Source organism: Mirounga angustirostris, unplaced genomic scaffold (assembly GCF_029215605.1).
Source record: "Mirounga angustirostris isolate CCGP_5_RB_7025 unplaced genomic scaffold, mMirAng1.0.hap1 SCAF_12, whole genome shotgun sequence".
Classification (NCBI taxonomy): domain Eukaryota; kingdom Metazoa; phylum Chordata; class Mammalia; order Carnivora; family Phocidae; genus Mirounga; species Mirounga angustirostris.
Window position 1 is genome coordinate 28,402,210 of NW_026991720.1, and position 17,584 is coordinate 28,419,793.

Sequence of the window (17,584 nt, forward strand, 5' to 3'; positions counted from 1 at the left end):
GAAGTTTTCGCTTCTGATGGCAATAATTTAGGTTCATGCTGTTATTTGTATTTTCTCTTAAAAAAGAAACCTTTTCGTTGTTGTTGTTTCTCATTAACTTGTGATCATAATGATAGCAGTCGAATAGGGCAAGCTCTTCCTATCCCTTCTTTTAGATCTTTCAGGGATGGCGGGGTAAAGGTGGGGATAGAAACTAGGAGTTGTAAAGGCTAGCAAAGTAGTTATTCCTCAAGGCTAATTAATTTGGGGGCTTGTGGCCCACATTTCAATGGTTGGTTTAGAAGGTTGCTGGTACACTAAGCCACTGGAGAAATGTTATCACTAGCAGCATGAGTGAAAAGGTGACATTTGGCAGAGAGAGAGAGAGCTGAACATGGTTTTCATCACTACTTCTCTTGTAGAGTGTTATTTTACCAGTATCGGTGACAAAGTTTAGTTCAGGAAATGGGCCTTTGGAAACTATCTTTACTCTTACTATTTTTATAAGATGCAGTAGGGGAAATTGCCCAGATGGAAGAATAACAGGGAACAGGCTTCACCATAGTATGAGTTTCCTCCCTATACTCAGCCATTCCTGGCAACACCTTAGTTAAGGTGCATATATTGGGTGGGGGGTGGCGGAAGAGGAATAAAAAGCACAAGGAGTTACGGAAAACATGAGACCTAGGATAGAGAAGGAAGAGTGTGTGTAAGGTAATGGTTGCTAACAGTTACTACGCATTTACCTGGCAGGTGCTGTTCCAAGTGTTTTACATAAATTAACACACTTAATCTTTATTTATTTATTTTAAATATTGACTTAAGTAATCTCTACACCTGACGTGGGGCTCGAACTCACAACCCCAACATCAAGGGTTGCACGCTCTTCCACTGAGCCAGCCAGGTGCTCCAACATATTCAGTCTTTGTAACAGCCCCATAGTGTAGGTACTGTTATAATCTCTGTTTTCCATATGACGAAACAGACACAGAGAAGTTATACAATTTGCTTATAGTCATATAGCTAGTAACGGGCAGAGTCAGGATTAGATGCAAGGAAATTCCAAAAGCCAGGCTCTCAGTCCCTTCACTACATTGCTACAAAGCACAGGACACAGATGTGGACTCACAGGGCTAAGGCAGTGGGGATGTTTCAGGGAAGGGCAATGGGGGCTGCAGCAAATGGGAGCCCAGGGGGGGTGTGATGTACACCTACCTCTCAGGGGTGTCAAATACAAGATTTCTGCCAGGGTGACAAATTGCATCAAGGGGTCTCCCAGGTCCTTTTTGAGTCCAAGATTCTGTGACCCTTTAATTGGCCTGGAAGAATGAAATACAAAGTGAAAAGGGGCTGATGAGTGGGTGGGCAGTATGCACTAAGGTGTTGGGCAGATCTTTTGACCAGGAATGGGTGAATCACAGAACTTAGGTTCACAGAAGGCAGTTCTCTATCTGATGCATCTGTCTTTGCTATGCCTGGCAAGCGGGTAAGACTTGGCTGGAACTAACTTCCAAGAGCCCACTGCTCTGTTTCTGTTTCCCTGCATAGCTGTCACGGTTCCTAAGTTCCTCTTTAACAGTGGCTGATGTCTCTGAAACCTCTACCTCTCAGGACATTTAGAGCAAGCTTAATCTCTGGTCTACAATAGGTTTTCAGTCTTTGTTTCCTGTTTTTTTCCTGGTGAATTCTTCCCAGTATCTTCAGTTTTCTTCTGAATGTGAAATGACATGAGGTCATTCATCATCCTGCTAATTTCTTCTGAGTAGTCTTTAGTTTGGCAGGAGCCTTGGGGAAGGTGGCACCTGAATTGAATTTAACACCTTAGGTGTGGTCTGACTGGCTTGGGGGAACACTAGACAATCACCGCCTTCCTTGTGGACTTCCTTGACACAGACTGCTATCTCATCAGCTCCTGGACAGTCTCTTTAGAGTTGACTTGGAGTGAGCTTATAATCAATGAAAACCTATAATCATTTTTAATCATGTATTTCTCATCCAATATTTAAACTTATTTTTAACTAAGGACATGATGTTACATATTTCTGTGACATATTTCATCATTTAGGTTTATTCTCTTGTTTAGTCTTTTTGGATATTGGTTCTGTCACATGCAAGTAACTGCATCCAAGGTCTGTTTTCTTCAAAGTTTGGTTAATATGACATCAGTGTCTCATCTAAATGATTAAAACAAATGGTGAAAAGGCAGGTCAGAACCTTGTGGTCTCACCCTAGGAGCTCTCATCAGAAGCAGTTTTTGTTCTCTTCGGAAAGCTAAAGCATTCTAAAAGTCAGGACAAGCCGCTGTTCTGAATTTTAGCCAAAAAAAAATACCAGAAGATGTCTGGAAAAGCCCCTTTATGACTTTTACATCTTTTTTTAAAAGATTTTATTTATTTATTTGAGAGAGAGAGAGAGAGAAAGCACAAGCGGAAGGTAAGATTGGGGGAGAGAGAGAAGTAGACTCCCTGCTGAGCAGGGAGCCTGACCTTGGGTTCAGTCCCAGAACCCTGAGATCAGGACCTGAGCTGAAGGCAGCTGCTTAACCAGCTGAGCCACCCAGGCACCCCTATGACTTCTACATCTTATCTGTGCACCTGTGTATAGGTCTACATCTGGGATGAATCACTTTATACATGGGTTTGTGGGTCTTGAGTGGGCACTTGTTCTCCCAGCGTTTGTCTCTCCACATTCCCTCTTGTAAGGACACTAGTCATATTGGATTAAGGGCCCACTCTACTCCACTATGACCTCATCTCAACTAAATACTTTTGCAGTGACCCTATTTCCAAATAAGATCACATTCTGAGGTCATAGGGAATAGGGGTTCAACATACAAATTTTGGGAGACAGAATTCAACCCGTAACTTGTGATGAACATGTGATAGGCTGCCCTGACCCCCTTCAGCTGCTGAAGATACTGCTGGAAGAGGGTCTGCAGTCTGCCTCAAAACACTGAGCAATGAGTGGGTATAGTTTCTCAGCACCTTTTCCCCAACTTGGATATTTCTGAATGGCCATCCCAGCTGCAGAGCTTCCTGTGGGGTCAGATGGGGACTTCATTGGAACCATCCCATCCCACCTTCTCCCTTTGCTTCCGACCCCTCCCTTACACAGAAGGTGATCCAAAGACCATTCCCTAGTAACCTTCTGCAGGCTAATCACTGTTTCAGAGTCAGCTTCCAATGTGGTATTTATCAAAACTCCCAAAATTTCAAAGAAACTTGCTCATGAGCCACTGTTTGAACCGATGTATAAAGCTGGCCTATGCCACAGATAATATTTCTATCACTTTTCAAATTGCTGAATCTATCAGTCTCTTATCTTGCTTTCTGGGTCATCCCTAACGCACTACACAGCATCTGGTTTTGTCATAAAAGTGTGTGGTTAGGTGGATTTAAAATGTTGTATGCGGAGAGGGAAGGAAGACTGATAGAGAGCACAGTAGTAAGGAATAAAAATGTCAGTTTTTTACAAATTGATCAGCTGCCCCAATTGTTAAAAATGCCAACTGGTGGTATGAAACCATCATTTTATCTGTAAATTGTTATAAAAATTACAATATGTAGGCTGATTTTCAACCCAGATGAAAAACTATGGTTTATATACAGAAACATGGGAGGATGTATGGGTCAATAAAGAGAGACTTTTGAGGTAGCTGGGCTCAGGCTACAGGCTAGTGCTGCCATTTTCCAGCAGTGGGACCTTGGGACACCTTTCATTTCCTCATGAGAGAATTGCAGAATTGTGTGGATTAGGGGCGCCTGGGTGGCTCAGTCATTGAGTGTCTGCCTTTGGCTCAGGTCATGATCCCAGGGTCCTGGGATTGAGCCCTGCATTGGGCTCCCTGCTCTGTGGGAGGCCTGCTTCTCCCTCTCCCACTCCCCCTGCTCGTGTTCCCTCTCTCGCTGTGTCTCTCTCTGTCAAATAAATAAATAAAATCTTAAAAAAAAAAAAAAAGAATTGTGTGGATTAGAGAAAGTGTATATAAGTTACCTAGTAGGTTCGTGGCATCTACTAGAACATCAATAAATTGTATTCAAATAACAGTAATAATAATATAAATAATAACAATAATAAGTACTTTATTTGGAAGTAGAATGATAAGTTATTTCAAGTGGCTCCTATATGTATTTAAAATATATTCTAAAATGAACATAACAGTGTATAGATTATTCTAGAAACATGGCTTAATGTTGGCTCATACTTTTAAGATCCTTCTGCTGAAATCGTCTCTGCACCAGCAATGCCAAGATTATGCTGAAGGATCTGTTTTTTGTGTGTGTAGTGTTTCAAATAGCATCTTCACATCCAATTTCCTGAATTGTCATTTCAACAGTTTGCAGTGAAAGAAGTAAGCTATCACTTGAAAAGAATGTATTATATAAAATGTGTTTCTAAGAAACTTGAATTTATTTGAAAAATTTTGTTGGGTCTCAGTTTGCTAATGAAAAAACATTATTTCATGTAAGTAGCTTTCTCAAGAATTGAAACTTCTCCGTTAAGTGCTAAAGATTTCATATGGCACCAGGTTTTTAAAGGTTTTAAAAGAACACCTAAAAGCACCAATGAACAGCTTATTCTGCCTGTGTGTTCAAAATTAGAATAAAGCTTTTGACAGTATCATCTATGCACTGACATTATTATTAAAGGTCCTTAACCTTATTATGGAACATTTGAACAATACTTGTTCATCCCAGAATCATGTAAGAAAGATCGTTGGGTTTCAAGGTTTTCAGGTGCTTTTTTCTTTTCTTTAAACCAAAAGTGATGTTGGCAAAGACAAAGAGTAGAGTGACAAAAGCGGATAGTACCTGTGGAGATAAGTTCTCATGTTATCCGTTAATCGTGATGTGTCTTTAAACGTGGGTAATTTTTTTCATGCACGTATTTTTTTTTGAAAGCAAAGTACTTGCATAAAATTGCTTTTTTCCCTTTGGAATTCACTTACCTTTGAGAGGTTGTAAAATAACCTGTTATATGAACCTATGGTGGATATTTCAGTAGTGTCTCACATTGCATCAAGTGAGGAACATAGGGGTTTAATCAGGGCATTGCTAGGTTTAATATGCGCTCACATACCCCAGTGTGCCTGGGAACCACAGCTATTACATTTTTGAGAACGTAACATTCTGATCTATCTCTCCACCTTATTTGTTAGTTTCTTAAATATTTAGACATGTATAAAGAAGACAGAAGTGGTGCAGTTGTGCCATCCAGATACCTCCAGTCGAACTTTTTAATAAAAAAGAAAAAATACTACAGTCACATGATTAGAAAGTTACAATAGGGCTCTCGATGTATTGGTAATGTTGTAAGATGTGTGATTCTCAGGCATTCATTTTATTATTATGCTGCAAAATATATGTGAATCTTACATATATAGTTTTTTATGCATCCAATGTTACATGGAGGACAATCTTTAACTCTCCTTCAAATAAATGAACAAGAAATGGGGTGCCTGGATGGCTCAATTGTTTAAGCATCTGACTCTTCATTTCAGCTCAGGTCGTGATAGTGAGATTGAGCCTCGTGTCAAGCTCCATGCTGGGCATGCAGTCTGCTTAATATTCTCTCTCTCCCTCTTCCTCTGCCTCTCTCCCCCATACCCCCTGTTTATGCACTCTTTCTAAAAAATAAAATAAAATAAAATAAAATAAAATAAAATAAAATAAAATAAAAATAAATGAACAACAAAAACAGACTGAAATAAAAAGCATAAAATTCTTCTATCCCTAGGTACTCTATTTTTTTAAATTTTATTTTATTTTATTATGTTATGTTAGTCACCATATAATACATCATTAGTTTTTGATGTAGTGATCCACGATTCATTGTTTTCATATAACACCAGTGCTCCGTGCAGTACATGCCCTCCTTGATACCCATCACCGGGCTAACCCATCCCCCCACCCCCCCTCCTCTAAAACCCTCAGTTTGTTTCTCGGAGTCCATAGTCTCTCATGGTTCATCTCCCCCTCTGATTTCCCCCCCTTCATTTTTCCCTTCCTTCTCCTGATGTCCTCCATGCTCTTCCTTATGTTCCACAAATAAGTGAAACCATATGATAATTGGCTTTCTCTTCTTGACTGATTTCACTTAGCATAATCTCCTCCAGTCCCATCCATGTTGATGTAAAAGTTGGGTATTCATCCTTTCTGATGGCTGAGTAATATTCCATTGTATATATGGACCACATCTTCTTTATCCATTCATCTGTTGAAGGGCATCTCAGCTCTTTCCACAGTTTGGCTATTGCAGACACTGCTGCTATGAACTGCATATGGCCCTTCTTTTCACTACATCTGTGTCTTGGGGGTAAATACCCAGTAGTGCAATTTCTGGGTCATAGGGTAGCTCTATTTTTAATTTTTTGAGGCACCTCCACACTTTTCCAAAGTGGCTGTACCAACTTGCATTGGTGTGTAAGAGGGTTCCCCTTTCTCCACAGCCTCTCCAACATTTGTTGTTTCTTTCCCTGTCCATTTTTGCCATTCTAACTGGTGTAAGGTGGTATCTCAATGTGGTTTTGATTTGAATTTCCCTGGTGGCTAATGATGATGAACATTTTTTCATGTGTCTGTTACCCATTTGTATGTCTTCTTTGGAGACATGTCTGTTCATGTCTTCTGCCCATTTTTTGACTTGATTATTTGTTTTTTGGGTGTTGAGTTTGAGAAGTTCTTTATAGATCTTGGATACAGCCCTTTGTAGTGTCATTTGCAAATATCTTCTCCCATTCTGTTGGTTGCCTCTTTGTTTTGTTGACTTTTTCCTTTGCTGTGCAGAAGCTTTTTATCTTGATGAAGTCCCAAAAGTTCATTTCTGCTTTTGCTTCACTAGCCTTTGGAGATGTATCTTGAAAGAAGTTGCTGTGGCCGATGTCAAAGAGGTTACTGCCTATGTTCTCCTCTAGGATTTTGATGAATTCCTGTCTCACTTTGAGGTCTTTCATCCATTTTGAGTTTATCTTTGTGTATGGTGTTAGAGAATGGTCGAGTTTCATTCTTCTGTATATAGCTGTCCAATTTTCCCAGCACCATTTATTGAAGAGACTGTCTTTTTTCCATTGCATAGTTTTTCCTGCTTTGTCGTTATTTGACCATAGAGTTGAGGGTCCATATCTGGGCTCTCTATTCTGTTCCATTGGTCTATATGTCTGTTTTTGTGCCAGTACCATGATGTCTTTGTGATCACTGCTTTGTAATATAGCTTGAAATCGGGCAATTTGATACTCCCAGCTTTTTCTTTTTCAACATTTCCTTGGCAATTCGGGATCTTTTCTGATTCCATACAAATTTTAGGATTGTTTGTGCCAGCCCTTTGAAAAATGTCAGTGGAATTTTGATCGGGATGGCATTGAAGGTATAGATTGCTGTGGGTAGCATAGACATTTTAACAATGTTTATTCTTCTGTTCTCTGAGCATGGAATGTTTTTCCATCTTTTTGTGTCTTCTTCAATTTCTTTCATGAGTGTTCTGTAGTTCCTAGAGTACTAATACTAGTACTAGAGTACAAACTACTGTTTTGCCAATTTCTAGTGTATCTTTCTTGAAAATGTTCCAAGCATTTAATATATGTATTTTAGGGGCGCCTGAGTGGCTCAGTCATTGGGCGTCTGCCTTCAGCTCGGGTCATGATCCCGGGGTCCTGGGATTGAGCTCTGCATCGGGCTCCCTGCTCAGCGAGAAGCCTGCTTCTCCCTCTCCCACTCCCCCTGCTTGTGTTCCTGCTCTCACTGGGTCTCTCTCTGTCAAATAAATAAATAAAATATTTTTTAATAAAAAATAATAAAATATGTATTTTAAATATTCTTTTTATTGGAATGTAAAGACAGCATAAGGCTGCCAGGGAGTCAGGCTCCAGAGCTAGAAAATCTGGGCTGGAATCCTGTCTCCTCCAATGACATTATGTGACCTTGAATAAATTATTTAACTCTCTGTGGCTTCAGTACTTTCATCTGTAAAATGGAGCTAATAAGCCTCAGAGGGTTGCTTTTAGGATTGAATGTGTTATGTTAAATACACTGTTGGCATATCGCATTCAGGAAATGTGAACTACAATTACTGCTTATGCCAAACAGATTGCTTTTTCAGTTTTACTGAGGTATAATTGACAAATAAAATTGTAAGATATTTACAGTATACAACAATTTAAAGTTGATATATATATACATTGGGAAAGGATTAATTCACACATCCATCACATCACATAATGGCCTTTTTTTTGGTAAGAACATTTAAGTTCTACTCTTTTAGCAAATTTCAATTATACAATACAGTGTCACCAACCTGTGGTTATTGTGTCATAACATTAGATCCTTGGTCCTTATTTATCTTATAACTTAAAGTTTGTACCCCTTTATCAGCCTGCACTTATTTCACTCACCCCCTAGCCCCTGGCAACCACTTTTCTACTCCCTGTTTTAGGAGTTTGACCTTTTTTTTTTTGTATTTCATACATAAGTAATGCCATGCAGTATTTGTTTTCTCTGTAGGGCCTTTTTCACTTAGCATTATGCTCTCTAGTTTCATCCATGTTGTAAATGAAAGGATTCATCCTTTTTAAAGGTTGAATAATACTCCACTATGTATGTATGTACCACATTTTCTTGATCCATTCATCCATTAATGGGCACTTAGGTTTTGACACATTTTGGCTATTGCGAATAATGGTGCAATGAACATGAAAGTACAGTTCTCTCTTTGAGAAAATGGTTTTGTGTCCTTTGGATATATACCCAGAAGTGGGATTGCTGGATCACCTGGTCGTTCTAGTTTTCATTTCTTGAGGAACCTCTGTACTATATTCCATAGTGGCTGTACTGATTTGCATTCCCACCAACAAATCACAAGGGCTCCCTTTTCTCTACATCCATGCCAGCATTTGTTGTCTCTCTCTTTTTGATAAGAGCCATCCTAACAACCATGAGGTGATATCTCTTTGTGGTTTTGATTTGCATTTCTCTGATGATTAGTGATGCTGAGCATTTTTTGATATACCTGTCAGTCATTTGTACGTCCTCTTTGGAAAAATTTTGAGTTGATTTTCGTGTGTGGTGTAAGATAGGAGTCCAGTTTCATTTTTTTGCAGGTGGCCATCCAGTTTTCCCAACACTGTTTGGTGAAGAGACTATTTGGTGAAGAGGACACTATTTGGTGTATATTTTTGGCTCTTTCGTTAAAATGAATTGGCCATATAAGCACAGGTTTATTTCTGTGCTCTCTGCGTTGTTCCATTGATCTATGTGTCTTCATGCCAATACCATACTGTTTTTTTAAGATACTGGAACTTGGCTAAACTTATTTCTTTGATAATTTACTTAAAAATATAAAAGTATAAATTTGAAGGAAGAAATATTGCAAAAATTAATGACAACATCTTGTGCATGAATTTTCTCATTTCTTTTTTTTAAAGGCTTAAGATGTATTTTAATAAGTTGATGCTGCATTACGGTTCCATTTCTCAGAAAAACTCCAAAGATATCAGGGACAAATCAAACATGGTACACCAATAAAAAAAAATGCACAGCATAACTACCCAAGATAAGCAAGGGTAAGAGCTACTATTCGACCTTTAGCACATAGTAACCTTGTTCCCAAGATTGTACTAGGCCTATCAAGAAAATCTGTGAACAGCAACATCATAGACACGAAAGGGCCGTTCCTGGGTCGTCCTTACTGGAGAAAAAAGTTGGAGGCAACTTAACACAAGATTTTTCAAAGATACACTAAAATGAAAATCTGTAAGAGAAAATGTCTTCCTTAGGACATGAAGGGGTAATATATGGGATATAACAGAACCGTATGTATGTTGTCTGTGACCTCTGTGGCCATTGGCCTGAATTCCCACCTGTGAGTGAATGGAACAATGGGGCTAAGGTCATTGGGGGATGTTTGTTTTTGTGGTGTATGCGGCAGTGTCTCTGGGGTTGGAGGGTATAAGAATGAGAAAGCAAATACAACAGGATGGACAAAGAATGGAATGATCAAGATTAATGGGGGCTCTAACTGGATCCATTTTGCCATAGTTCCTCCCCATCCCACCTCACCCCAGACCCTTAACAATCACACATGAGACTTCAGAAATGCACCACACAGAATCAATTAGTTAAACGATATACCACACAGAACTGATTTGTTAAATATCGCCCCTCCTTTGCCCTCAGCCTCCAGCAAACTCCCTCAGAGTAGTAGAGGCAAGGAAGACCTAACTATTGGGAGAAATCCCTAACACTTTTCCAGGGCAGAATTCAGGCTAGTCCAAAAAGGGTCCTTCTTTTAAGGGTTTTGGGGAAACTAGACATTGAAATTTTTATTAGTATCGGAGACATTCGTTTGGAGCAAATTCAGCTCCAGGAGCTGCATGGATGAATGCAGGAGGGGTTCCACCAGTTGCCCCAATTCCTTCCATTGCAGCAGCTTGGCCAAAGCGTTCAGTTGTTGGTGGGATCGATCCCAAGGTTCCATCTGGCATCATGGTGACAGGTCCTGGAGGAGCTGGGGTACCAGCTGGTACTGGAGCAGGGGGCATGGCGCCTCTGTTGTTGATGCCCATAGCACCTCCCACAGCCACTGGCCCATCCCTGTCTCCTGTGCTCTTGCATCAGGGCATGTTCCCTTGAATCCTTCCTGCCGTCGCTGCCTCATTTCTCCCTGCTGCCGCCGCATCTCTTCCTCACGGCGCCTGCCCTCCTCCTCCTGCTTGAGCTCCAGTTGCTTTCGTTATTGCCCTTCTTGGTTGTGCAGCTCTTCCGTCCTCTGAAGTTCTTCTTGACGCCTCATCAAATCCTGCCTCATTAGCCTGACGCGGTGCTCATGGCAAGCAGCCTCCTTCTCCATCTCCAGCTTCTCACGAGCTTCTTGATGCTGCGGTCCACTTGGTCCTGCTGCTGCTTCTCCATCTCACTGAGAGCCTTCCGGCACGGGGCGTACTCACACTCAGGGGAGCCAGGCTGTGCAGATCTGGGCGGGTGCTCTCCGTCCTTGTGACATTGCTGGTTCCTCATCACCAGCTTCCCTGGAAGTCCCTCTTCATCATCCAACGTCCCTGGGCTCCACGGTCACAGGCCAGGGCAATGTGGTTAGCAGGAATGAGCCTTCACTGCACCTGTCCAGAGCTTTCCGAGCAGTTGGCTTCCCTGAGAATTGAGCAGTGCCTTTTCCCGAGGGTCTTCCTCGATCATCCGCGAGGACTACAGCCCTGTCCACCTGGCCAAACACCAAAAAGGCTTCCTCCAGCAGTTCATTGGAAACACACCAAGGAAGGTTTCAGACTGCCAGGGATGTACTATGGCAGGCAAAGCGCACACACAGCTGCTTTCCACGGAGCGGCATCTTGTCCAGCTCTACTTTGGCCATCTCCCCTAGGGTTCGTGTTTCCAAGCGGATAAAACCAAAGCCCTTATCCTTATGACTGAGGACTTCGCCTGCCATCCCATATTTCTCAAGTTGTTTCCTCGTCTCTTCCTCAGTGATGTCAGGAGGAAGATTGCCCACAAAGAGCCGGCTACGCTGGGTGAAGTTCTTCTCTCCTAGTTTCCTAAAATTCTTCAGGTCAGTAGTCAAGCCTTAACTTTGGCTGCTGGCTTGTCCATTTGCAGGTATCGGTGGCGGTGGTGGCAGCTGCTGGTGCTGCTGGTGGTGCTGCTGGTGGTGATGCTGACGATGCTTCCTTGGAGTATGGTTTTGTTTCTCCAAGTTAAAGGTTTTATTGCTCTGCATTTTTGCATCCTTCTACCGACTGTTCTCTCCTCAGAGTAACAGCGACACTACAGGGCCTCTACCATCTTAAGTCGAATTTTCTCATTTCTGTGTCTACTAAAAATAAAGCAAGTGGTTTGTAACCAAAATGTAATTTTTAAAATTTTAATTCAGTGTAGTTAACACACAATGTTATATTAGTCTCAGGTGTACAATATAGTGACTCAATAATTCCATATATTACACAGTGTTCATTAAGATAAGTGTACTCTTAATCCCCTTCATCTACTTCACTCATCTCCCCACCCACCTCCTCTCTGGTAACCATCTGTTTGTTCTCTATAGTTAAGAGTCTGTTTTTTAGTTTCTCTCTTTTTTGGTTGCTGTTCGTTTGTTTTGTTTAATTCCACATATAAGTGAAATCATAATGTATTCGTCTTTCTCTGACTGGCTTATTTCACTTAGCATTATACTCTCTAGCTTCATCCATATTGTTGCAAATGGCAAGATTTCATTCTTTTTTATGGCTGAATAATATTTCATCATATATATGTATATATATGTATATTTCTATATACCACATCCTCTTTATCCATCTATTGATGGACATGGGTTGCTTCCATAATTTGGGTATTGTAAATAATGCTGCAGTAAACAGGGGTGCATGTAGCTCTTCAAATTAGAGTTGTTGTATTCTTTGGGTAAATACCCAATAGTGCGATTATTGGATCACAGGGTAGCTCTATTTTTAATTTTTTGAGGAACCTCCATATTGTTTTCCACACTGGCTGCACCAGTTTACATTCCCAACAACAGTGCAAGAGGGTTCCTTTTTCTCATCAACATCCTCGTAAACACTTGTTGTTTCTTGTGTTTTTGATTTTAGCCACTCTGATAGGTGTGAGGTGATATCTCATTGTGGTTTTGATTTGCATTTTCCTGATGATGAGTGATGGTAAGCATATTTTCCTGTGTCTGTTGGCCATCTGTATGTCTTCTTTGGAGAAATGTCTGTTCATGTCTTCTGCCTATTTTTTAATTGGATTATTTGTTTTTTGGGTGTTGAGTTTTATCAGTTCTTTTTTTTTTTTTAAGATTTTATTTATTTACTTGAGAGAGAGCGAGAGAGAGCACAAGTGGGGGGGGAGGGACAGAGGAAGAGCGAGAAGCAGACTCCCTGCTGAGCAGGGACCCCCCCCCACCTCGGGGCTCGATCCCAGGACTCTGGGATCACAACCTAAACAGAAGGCAAATTCTTAATGACTGAACCAGACACCCCTCAGTTCTTTATATATTTGGGATACTAACGCTTTACTGGATATATCATTTGCAAATATCTTCTCCCATTCAGTAGGTTGTCTTTTAGTTTTGTTGGTTGTTTCCTTTGCTGTGCAGAAGTTTTTTATTTTGATGTAGTCCCAGTAGTTTATTTTTGCTTTTGTTTCCCTTGCCTCAGGAGACATATCTAGAAAAATGTTGTTATGGCCGGTGTCAGAGAAATTACTACCTGTGCTCTTTTCTAGGATTTTCACAGTCCTTAATCCATTTTGAGTTTTTTTGTGTGTATGGTGTAAGAAAATGGTCCAGTTTCATTCCTTTGCATATAGCTGTGCAGTTTTCCCAACATCATTTGTTGAAGAGACTTTTTTTTCCCATTGCATATTCTTGCCTTTGTCAAAGATTAAGTGACAGTGTGAGTTTATTTCTGGGCTCTCTATTCTGTTCCTATGATCTATATGTCAATTTTTGTGCCAGTACCATACTGCTTTGATTACTACAACTTTATAACATAACCTGAAGTCTGGAATTGTGACACCTCCACTTTTGTTTTTTCTTTTTCAAGATTACTTTGACTATCTGGGGCCTTTTGTGGTTCCATACAAAATTTTGGATTGTTTGGGGCACCAGGGTGGCTCAGTCGTTAAGCGTCTGCCTTCGGCTCAGGTCATGATCCCAGAGTCCTGGGATTGGCCCCTGCATTGGGCTCCGTGCTCTGCGGGAAGCCTGCTTCTCCCTCTCCCACTCCTGCTGCTTGTGTTCCCTCTCTTGTTGTGTCTCTCTCTGTCAAATAAATAATAAAATCTTAAAAAAAATTTTTTTTTGAATTGTTTGTTCTAGTTCTGTGAAAAATGCTCTTGGTATTTTGATAGGGTTTGCATTAAATCTGTAGATTGCTTTGGGTAGTATAGTATAGATATTTAACAATATTTGTTCTTCCAATCCATGAGCATGGAATATCTTTCCATGTTTGTGTCATCTTCAATTTCTTTCATCAGTGTTTGATAGTTTTCAGAGTACAGGTCTTTCACCTCTTTAGTTACGTTTATTTCTGGGTATCTTATTTTTGGTCCAATTGTAAATGGGATTGTTTTCTTAATTTCTGTTTCTGCTGCTTCATTATTAGTGTATAGAAATGCAATGGATTCCTGTACATTGATTTTGTGTCCTGTGATCTTATTGAATTCATTTATCAGTTCTAGCAGTTTTTTTGGTGGAGTCTCTAGGATTTTTTGTATATAGTATCATGTCATCCGCAAATAGTGAAAGTTTTATTTCTTCCCTACCAATTTAAATTTACTAAAATTTAATTTTACTAAATTGGTAAATTCCTTACCAATTTAGATGCCTTTTATTCCTTTCCCTTGTCTGATTGCTATGGCAAGGACTTCCAGTACTATGTTGAATAAGAAGTCCCTCAGGGAACTCTGAGATTAGTAAAAAACGCTCCCTCCCATCTGCCCCAGGCGTTTTTTCAAACTTCTGCTTCAATGCTGTACCTCCATGGGCTGTTTGTGCTGTCTCTTTAAGGATGAGGACTCAATTTCCTGTCACCCTCCCAGCTCTCCCAGGGCCATGCAACTGATTTTTAAAATTCGAGGCTTAAGTTCTGTTGGTTGTAAGAACTCATAAAATTTGGCCTCTCTGGTTTTCAAAGCCAAATGATAGGGAGATTTATCTTACCTGTGCAAGCTTTCCAGTGTGATAGTCTTTCCTCTCCCTTCTCTGCACCTGTGGTTCCCTCCCCTCATCTCTGCCCTTTCTGCTCTCTTCAATGTGGCCTCTTCTCTATATTTAGTCTTAGAGTTTTTTCTGCCTGTCATCAGGTCATTTTCTGGGTTATTGACACTGATGGGTTATCTACTTGTATCCATGGGAGGAGATGAGCTTAGGGTCCTCCTACTCCACCGTCTTCCCTGGAAGTCTCAATACCATACTGTTTTGATTACTCTAGCTTTGTGATAATAGTTTGAAATCAGGAAATGTGATACCTCCAGGTTTATTCTTCTTTTTCAAGATTGCTTTGGCTGTTTGGAGTCTTGTGGGTCTACACAAATTTTAGGATTATTTTTTTTCTATATCTAAAAAATGCCATTGGGATTTTGATAGAGATTTCATTGAACCTGTAGATTGCTTTGTGTAGTATGGGCATTTTAACAATATCAATCCATGAACCTAGAATATCATTCTATTTATTTGTGTCTTCAATTTCTTTCATTAGTGTCATAGTTTTGAGTGTATAGGTCTTTCAGTTCCTTGTTTAAATTTATTCCTGCTTTATTATTGTTGATGCTTTGTAAATGGAATTGTTTTCTTAATTTCTCTTTCTGATAGTTCATTATCAAAACAGATTATATTTTATTTTCTTTTTTCTTTTTAAATTTTTTAAATTTATTTTTTTATTAACATATACTGTATTATTAGTTTCAGAGGTAGAAATTAGTGATTCATCAGTTGCATACAACACCCAGTGCTCATTACTTCCAAGTGCCCTCCTTAATGCCCATCTCCCAATTACCCCATCCCTCCACCCATGTTCCCCTCCAGCAACCCTCAGTTTGTTTCCTAGAGTTCAGCGTCTGTTATGGTTTGCCTCCCTCTCTGATTTTGTCTTATTTTATTTTTCCTTCCCTTTCTCTATGTTCATCTGTTTTATTTCTTAAATTCCACATATAAGTGAAATCATTTGGTATTTATCTTTCTCTGACTTACTTCTCTTAACATAATACCCTCTAGTTCCATCCACATCATTGCAAATGGCAAGATTTCATTCTTCTTGATGACTGAATATAATATATATGCCACATCGTCTTTATCTATTCATCTGTCAATGGACATCTGGGCTCTTTCCATATTTTGGCTATTGTAGACATTGCTGCTATAAACATTGGGGTGCATGTTCAAATGACCATGACCAAACATTATATTTTAATTCCTACTTTATTTTATTTAGCTTTGTGTAACCATTTTTATATATTCTCATTTTTAAACTTCTTCTGAATCACATTGTTTTAAATATGTTCTTATAAATAATATATAATTTTAAAAATATCAAATATGAATTTTTCATTTTAGCAGATGGATTTATATTTATTTTTTCACTGTCTTCCTTTTTTCTTCCAAATTTTAATTTAAATTCTAGTTAGTTAACACATAGTGAATATTGGCTTCAGGAGTAGAATTTAGTGATTTGTCATTTTTATACTATATTTACTGATATAACAAATATATTGTGTTTTATTTATTTTTATTTAGTTTTTGTTATTTTATGTTAAGTTGTTAATGCTTTCTCCCTAGTCTTTCTTTTGCTGCATGGATTTTTTTTTTTTTTTGATCTATGCATGTTTTTCTTTTTGTAATTTGGACAATTATTGTTTATTTTTAAAACTCTACTTACATTTATAACTTTATATATTATACTTAATCTTTTATTTTTAGATTTAGCAACTTTAGACAATACTATTCCTTGCAGAAGGAAATAAGAAAATCAGCAGTTTATACATTCTTTTAGCTCTTTTCTTATCCTCCACTTTCCAAATGTTGTTAGTTACATTCTTATTTTCAGTCACTTTTGGTAGTTTGTTAGTGTTTAAAAATATAAATCTTGATTTATCAAAATAAGAATATTTTTATTCTCTAAGAAAGATGCTAAAAGTGTAAAATTTATATTTATTCCCATTTCCCTTCCAAATTTTTACTTGTTATTTTATAAGTGCCCAAATTTAAAGGCTTCATTTTCTGCAATCATATTTCCATAGTTGTCTTAGTTCTATATTTGAGTAGATTCAGTGCTCATAACAAATTATTTGACCCCAGAGGTTATTTAGAATTGTTGTTCTAGGTTTGCCTTGTGGCTGTAACTTTTTGTTGTTGTTGTTATTAATTTCCAACATATTTGCATTGTGGTTAGAAAATATGGTCTGAATGATAATAGTTCAGTTAAGTTTCTTGAACCTTATTTTATGGCTTGTGGTCAATTTTTTGTTTCTCATGTACTGGACAAGAATATGTATTCTTTATTTTTTTTAGGTGGAGGGTTCTGTATACATCTAGCCTATTGATGAAATCTTTTTTGCCTGTTAGCCTTTCAATAATAGAGAGCTATATTGATATCTCCCCCTCTGAAGGTGATTTGTCCATTCCTCACTGTGCTTTTAATTACCTTTTTCTTGCTTATTTTGAAGATATTTTACTAGGTATATACAAAGTTAAATTTTTTAAGCTGTCTTGACTAGTGGAACTTTTCATCTTTTTATAGTGATCTTTTTTTTAAAAAAATCACATATAAAATGTTTTGTTATAAGGTATATTTTGTTTGATATTAAAATACTTATCCCTTGGGTGCCTGGGTGGCTCAGTTGGTTAAGCGACTGCCTTCGGCTCAGGTCATGATCCTGGAGTCCCGGGATTGAGTCCCACATCGGGCTCCCTGCTCAGCAGGGAGTCTGCTTCTCCCTCTGACCCTCCTCCCTCTCATGCTCTCTGTCTCTCATTCTCTCTCTCGCAAATAAATAAAAAATTAAAAAAAAAAAAGTCTCTTCTGGTTTAAAAAAAATAAAAATAAAAAATAAAAAAAATAAAATACTTATCCCACTGTCTTTTGCTTATTTTTTTTTCCTTGTATAGT

At 38.8% G+C, this 17,584-nt stretch overlaps 1 pseudogene; it reads right to left on the reverse strand.

Moving 5' to 3' along the window:
* Positions 1-9,677: 9,677 nt before the first annotated feature.
* Positions 9,678-11,700, reverse strand: LOC123842615 (non-POU domain-containing octamer-binding protein-like; annotated as a pseudogene).
* Between the last annotated feature and the right edge of the window lie 5,884 nt (positions 11,701-17,584).